At 48.3% G+C, this 5,639-nt stretch overlaps 1 non-coding gene across 1 annotated transcript; it reads left to right on the top strand.

Annotated features, from left to right (window-relative positions):
- Nucleotides 1-595: 595 nt before the first annotated feature.
- TRNAQ-CUG (transfer RNA glutamine (anticodon CUG)) lies at nucleotides 596-668 on the top strand. Its single transcript has one exon. It is a non-coding gene; the product is annotated as a tRNA-Gln (tRNA).
- Nucleotides 669-5,639: the final 4,971 nt, after the last annotated feature.

The following is a 5,639-nucleotide window of genomic DNA, read 5'->3' as shown; positions in this document are numbered from 1 at the left end:
AAAAGACCAAAAAAGAACGCCCAAAATTTATATATATATATATATATATATATATATATATATATATATATATATATATATATATATATATATATGTGTGTGTGTGTGTGTGTGTGTGTGTGTGTGTGTGTGTGTGTGTGTGTGTGTGTGTGTGTGTATGTGTGTGTATGTGTATATATGTTTCCCAAAACGGAAAATAAATTTTAAAAGGTAGACAGACGACGGATGACAAAAAACGGAAGGCAAAATGACAAAATGACAAAATGACAAAATGGAGAGAGATGGGAGAGATGAGAGAGATGAGAGAGAGAGAGAGAGAGAGAGAGAGAGAGAGAGAGAGAGAGAGAGAGAGAGAGAGAGAGAGAGAGAGAGAGAGAGAGAGAGAAGAGAGAGAGAAAGAGAGAGAGAGAGAGAGAGAGAGAGAGAGAGAGAGAAAGGAGAGGAGAGGGAAAGAGGAGAGAGAGAGAGAGAGAGAGAGAGAGAGAGAGAGAGAGAGAGAGAGAGAGAGAGAGAGAGAGAGAGAGAGAGAGAGAGAGAGAGAGAGAGAGAGAGAATCCTTCTAGATATAAATAGCTTTCTTTTCCTATAATAACAAGTCCTCATAGTGTAGTGGTTAACACGACTGACTCTGAATCAGGAAAGCTCGGGTTCGATTCCCGATGAAGACAATAAGAATTTTTTTTTATTCTATTTTTGTGCGAGAGAGAAAAAAAAAGGTGAGAGAAATTTACTTTGAGGAAGAAAGAAAGAAAAAAGAATGAATTGACTGATGGGAAAAATCTCATAAAATGGAGACATGGAGACACAAAGAAAATAAAATGACAGAAGAAAAAGAATCACACACAAATGAAAATAAGAGACAAAAAAAGAATAACAGGTAAAGAAAAGAAAAAAATCGCACAAAAATAGAAAGATTTAAAAAAGTAAAAAAAAAAGACAGCCCCCCCCACAATAAATAAATAAATAAACAAATAAATAAATAAATAAATAAATGAAAGAAGAGCAAAGAGAAAAAAAGACATGAAAAAAAGAAAAAAAAAAAAAAATGAAAGAAGAGCAAAGAGGAAAAAAAAGAAAAAGAAAAAAATTAAAGAAGAGCAAAGAGGAAAAAAAACGAAAAAAAGAAAAAGAAAATAATGAAAGAAGAGCAAAGAGGAAAAAACGAAAAAAAATAGAATGAAGAGCCAATAGAAAACAAAAAACAGAGAAAAAAAAGATAAAAAATAGAAAGAAAACCCAAATAATTCGCATTAATTTAACGTCGAAGGGAACCCGCGCCGAGCGATGCTGACGTGTCTCGCGATCGTTATTTTTCTTAATTGCTCGACTTTCTTCCCATAATTCTCCGCCGTAATGACTTCGCGGCTTTTGATTCTCTCTGAGCGATGGTTTTGGTGTTATTGTTAGTGTGATTGTTATGGGGAAAAAGAAGGGGAGGGGGAGGGTGGGAGGGAGGTAGGGAGAAAGGGAGGGGATGGGGAGAGTGGGAGATAGGGAGAAAGGGTGGGAGGGAGGTAGGGGAGGGTGGGAGGGAGGGAGAAAGGAAGGGAGGAAGGGAGGGGATAGGGGAGGGAAGGGATGAGGTAGGGAGGGGAGGGTAGGGATGGAGGGAGGTAGGGAAGGGAGGGGGAGGGAGGGAGGGGATGGGGGAGGGTGGGAGGGAGGGAGGGGAGGGTTGGAGGGAGAGGGATGGAGGGGATGGGGGAGGGAGGGAGGTAGGGAGGGAGGGATGGGGAGGGGGTGGGTAGGAGGGAGGGGAGGGGGAAGGGGGAGGGGAGGGTGGGAGGTAGGGAGGGAAGGGGAGGGTGGGAGAGGGAGGGAAAGCGGAGGGAGGGAAGTATGAGGGAGGAAAATAAAGGAGAAAGAGAGAGAAAGAAAAAGAGAAGGAGAAGGAATAAGAGAGAGAGAAAGAAAAAGAAAAAGAAAGAAAAAAAGAGAAAGCAAAAGAACGAGAGAGATAACAAAAAAAAAAAGAAAAAAAGTGAAAAAGACAAAAACAAAATCTTCCAAAACAGGTCATGACACCCATAGCCTCCTTTTTAACAAACTTATAAGGCGGACGATCTGATAGAACAGGGCATGTGTGGGTCGCCCTGTAGCAGAGAGGTCAGGTCGGGTCAGGAAAGGTCAATGTGAGACAGGGTTTGGAGAGGAAGCGATGGGGTAGGGGGTGAGGATGTGGGGGGTGAGGGTGTGAATGGGGAGTGTGGATGGGGGGGATGAGGGTGAGGATAAAGGGGGTGAGGGTGAGGATAAGGTGGGTTGGGGGTGAGGATAAGGGGGTTGGGGGTGTGGATGGGGAGGATGAGGGTGAGGATGGGGGGGTTGGGGGTGTGGCTGGGGGTTGGGGGTGAGGATAAGGGGGTTGGGGGTGCGGATGGGGGGTAGAGTGGGAATGGGGGGTAAGGAAGGGGATAGAAGGGAATGGGGTAAAGTTAGGGGGATGGGGGATGAGGGCAGGGGGGAGTAGAGATATGAGGGGAGGAGGTAAGGATGAGGGGGAGGAGGAGGTGAGGAAGAGGGTAAGAGAAGGCGAGGATGGGGGAAGGAGGGAGTGAGGAGGGGGTAGGAGAAGGGGGTGAAGAGAGGGAAAGGCAAGGATGGGGGTAGGGGAGGGAGAAAGAGGGTAGGAGAGATGAGGGATGGGGGAGGGGTGTGTTTGAAGGTAAGAGGGCGAGGAGGAGGGAGGAGTAGGAAGATGGGGGGAGGGGGAGGATGAAGGTAAGACGGGCCGAGGAGGGTGGGGGGAGATATGAGAGGATAGGAGGGAGATGGGTGAGGGTGGGGGTAGGAGGGAGGAATGAGAATGAGGGGAGGGAATGAGAATGAGGGGAGGGGGAATGAGAATGAGGGGAGGGGAATGAGAATGAGGGAGGGGGTGAGAATGAGGGGAGGGTGAGAATGAGGGGAGGGGGTGAGAATGAAGGGATAGGGGTGAGAATGGGGGGGGAGAGGATGTCCAATTTAAGAAAAGGAACAAAAAAAAGAAAAAAATAGAAAAGAAAAAGGGATTGTACAGTGTTGTGCAAAAAAATATGCATATCATTAAAGGAAGAAATAGGAGGGAGGGAGAGGAGAAGAAGAGGAGGAGAAAGGAGGAGACAGAGTAGATAAAGAAAGAAGATAGATGGAAAGGAGAGGAATAGAAAATAAAAAAAGTAAAAGCAGAAGAAAAATAAGAAGAAGAAAAAGAAAAAAGAACAAGAAGAAGAAGTAGAAGAGGAGGAGGAAGAAATAGAAGAAAGAGAAGAGGAAGAAGAAGGAGGAGAAGAAGAAGATAATGAAGAAGAAGAAGGAGAAAAACAGAAGGAGAAGAAGACAAAGAAGAAGAAGCAAAAGTAGAAAAGGAATAAGAAAAAAAATATTGAAGATGAAGAAAGAGAAGAGAAGAGACAGAAAAAGAAGACGAAGAAGGGAAAAACAAAGAAGAAAAAGAAAAGAGGACGTAGAAAAAGAACGACAGAAGATTAAAAAAAAAAAAAAAAAAAAAAAACAAGATAAAGAAGGAAATAATAATAATAAGAAGAATAAATAACAGCGAACACTTAAACAACAACTAAGAAATAAATAAGCAATAGAAGAAGAAGCAGAAGAAAAAAAAGAACGGCGAACACTTAAGCAATAACTAAGAAACAGCGTCGAAAATAACTGAAACAGACCAAAAACAGGCACGGGGGATAGATCACCTCCTGACACGCCGTACATAAACGGTGGTGTTAAAATCACACTCGAAAACTCACTGACTGGCAACCCAACACTCTTCTGACCTCTCCCCCCCTTCCCCCTCCCCCCCACCCTTCCTCTCTCTCTCTCCCCCCTCTATGCGACCTTAACTCCCCTGTTACCTGTCCCTTCCCCCCTCTCCCCTCCCTCTACTCTTTCTGTGGGATATTGGACCCCTCTTCTTCCCCTCTCCCCCACCCCCTCTCGTCTCGCCTTCCCCTACTCTCTCCCTCCTCTTCCTCTCGCCCTCTCCCCCTCCACATACTCTTTCTATGGGGCGCTAAACCCCTTCTCCTCCCCTCACTCCCCCTTCCCCTCCTCCCCCACTCTCTATGGGACCTTAGACCCCTCTTCTTTCCCTCTTCCTCTCCTCCCTCTACTCTCTCTGTGGGACCTTAGACCCTTATCGCCTTCCCCTCTCCCTCCCCTCACTCCCCCTCCCTGATCTTACCTTACGTCCCTCTACCCTTCCTTTCCACCCCATCCGAACCCCCTCTACCCTCCCCTCCCCGCCTCGACCCTTCTTCGCTCCTCCCCGCTCCCTCCTCTTCCCTCCCAACTCCCCTCTACCCTTTCCTTCCACCCCATCCCAACACCCCTCACCCCGCCCCCTCCTCGCCCCTCCCTCACCCCTCTCCTACCCCCTCTCCTCCCCTCTACCCTACCCTCCCTCTACCTTACCCTCCCCATCCCCATCCCCTCCCTCCCCTCTCCTCCCCCGCCTCTCCCTCCCCTCTCCCCTCCCCTATCCTCCCCATCCCCATCCCGCCCCCTCCTCCCCTCTCCCCCGCCCCGCCCCCCACACCTCGAGGTCGAGAGCAAACATCCCGCTCCGGTAATTCAATCTCAAATCCCGCCGGATAATCACAGGAGAGCCGTGTCGTCCCAGAACACCTTCGCTTCTTCTTGTCTCCTCTCTCTTTCTCTCTCTTTCTTTCTTTCTTTCGCTTTTTACCGTTTTTCTTGTTGTTCTTCTTTTTTTTCTTTCGCCTTTTCTTGTTGTCTTTCTTTCTCTCTCTCTCTTTCTTTCTTTCTTTTTCTTTCGATTTTTCTTGTTGTCTTTCTTTTTTTCTTGCTTTCGCCTTTTCTTGTTGTCTTTCTTTTTTTCTTACTCTTTCTGTATTTTTCTTTTCTTTGTTTTTCTTTGTCTCTCTTCTCTCTCTCTCTCTCTCTCTCTCTCTCTCTCTCTTCTCTCTCTCTCTCTCTCTCTCTCTCTCTCTCTCTCTCTCTTCTCTCTCTTCTCTCTCTCTCTCTCTCTCTCTCTCTCTCTCTCCCTCTCGACCACCTGACACCTCCCTGACACCTCTGACACCATCTCCAGGTAGATCCCCTTTTCACCCCCTTTCCCCCTCTACCTTCGTCTCCCTCCTCCCCCTCTCTTATGTCCCCCTCCCCACCGCTTTCGTCTTCCTCTCCAGTCCTCTTCTTTCGTCTCCCTCTCCCCCTCCTTCTCCCCTCCCCCTTCTTTCGTTTCCCCCTCCTTCCCCCACTTCTTTCGTCTCCTCCCTCCCCCTCCTTCTTTCGTCTGCCCCTCCTTCTCCCCCTTCTTTCGTCTCCCTTCTCCCCTCCTTCTCCCCTCCCCCTCTTTCGTTTCCCCCCCTTCCTCCACTTCTTTCGTCTCCCTCCTCCCCTTCTCTCGTGTCTCCCTTCCCACCCCTCTTCTTTCGTCTCCCCTCCTCCCCCTCCTTCTCCCCTCCCCCTCTTTCGTTTCGCTCCCTCCTTCCCCCACTTCTTTCGTCTCCCCCCTCCCCCCTTCTTTCGTCTGCCCCCTCCTTCCCCCTTCTTTCGTCTCCCCCCTCCCCCTCCTTCTCCCCTCCCCCCTTCTTTTGTCTCCCCCTCCATCTCCCATCCCCCCATCTCTCGTCTCCCCCCCACTCCCCTCTTCGTCTCACCTCCCCTTCCTTCTTCCCTCCCCC

Source organism: Penaeus vannamei, chromosome 30 (genome assembly GCF_042767895.1).
Source record: "Penaeus vannamei isolate JL-2024 chromosome 30, ASM4276789v1, whole genome shotgun sequence".
In the NCBI taxonomy this organism is placed as follows: domain Eukaryota; kingdom Metazoa; phylum Arthropoda; class Malacostraca; order Decapoda; family Penaeidae; genus Penaeus; species Penaeus vannamei.
The sequence above is the reverse complement of the archived record's forward strand: the minus strand, read 5'-3'. Positions and strand labels throughout refer to the sequence as shown.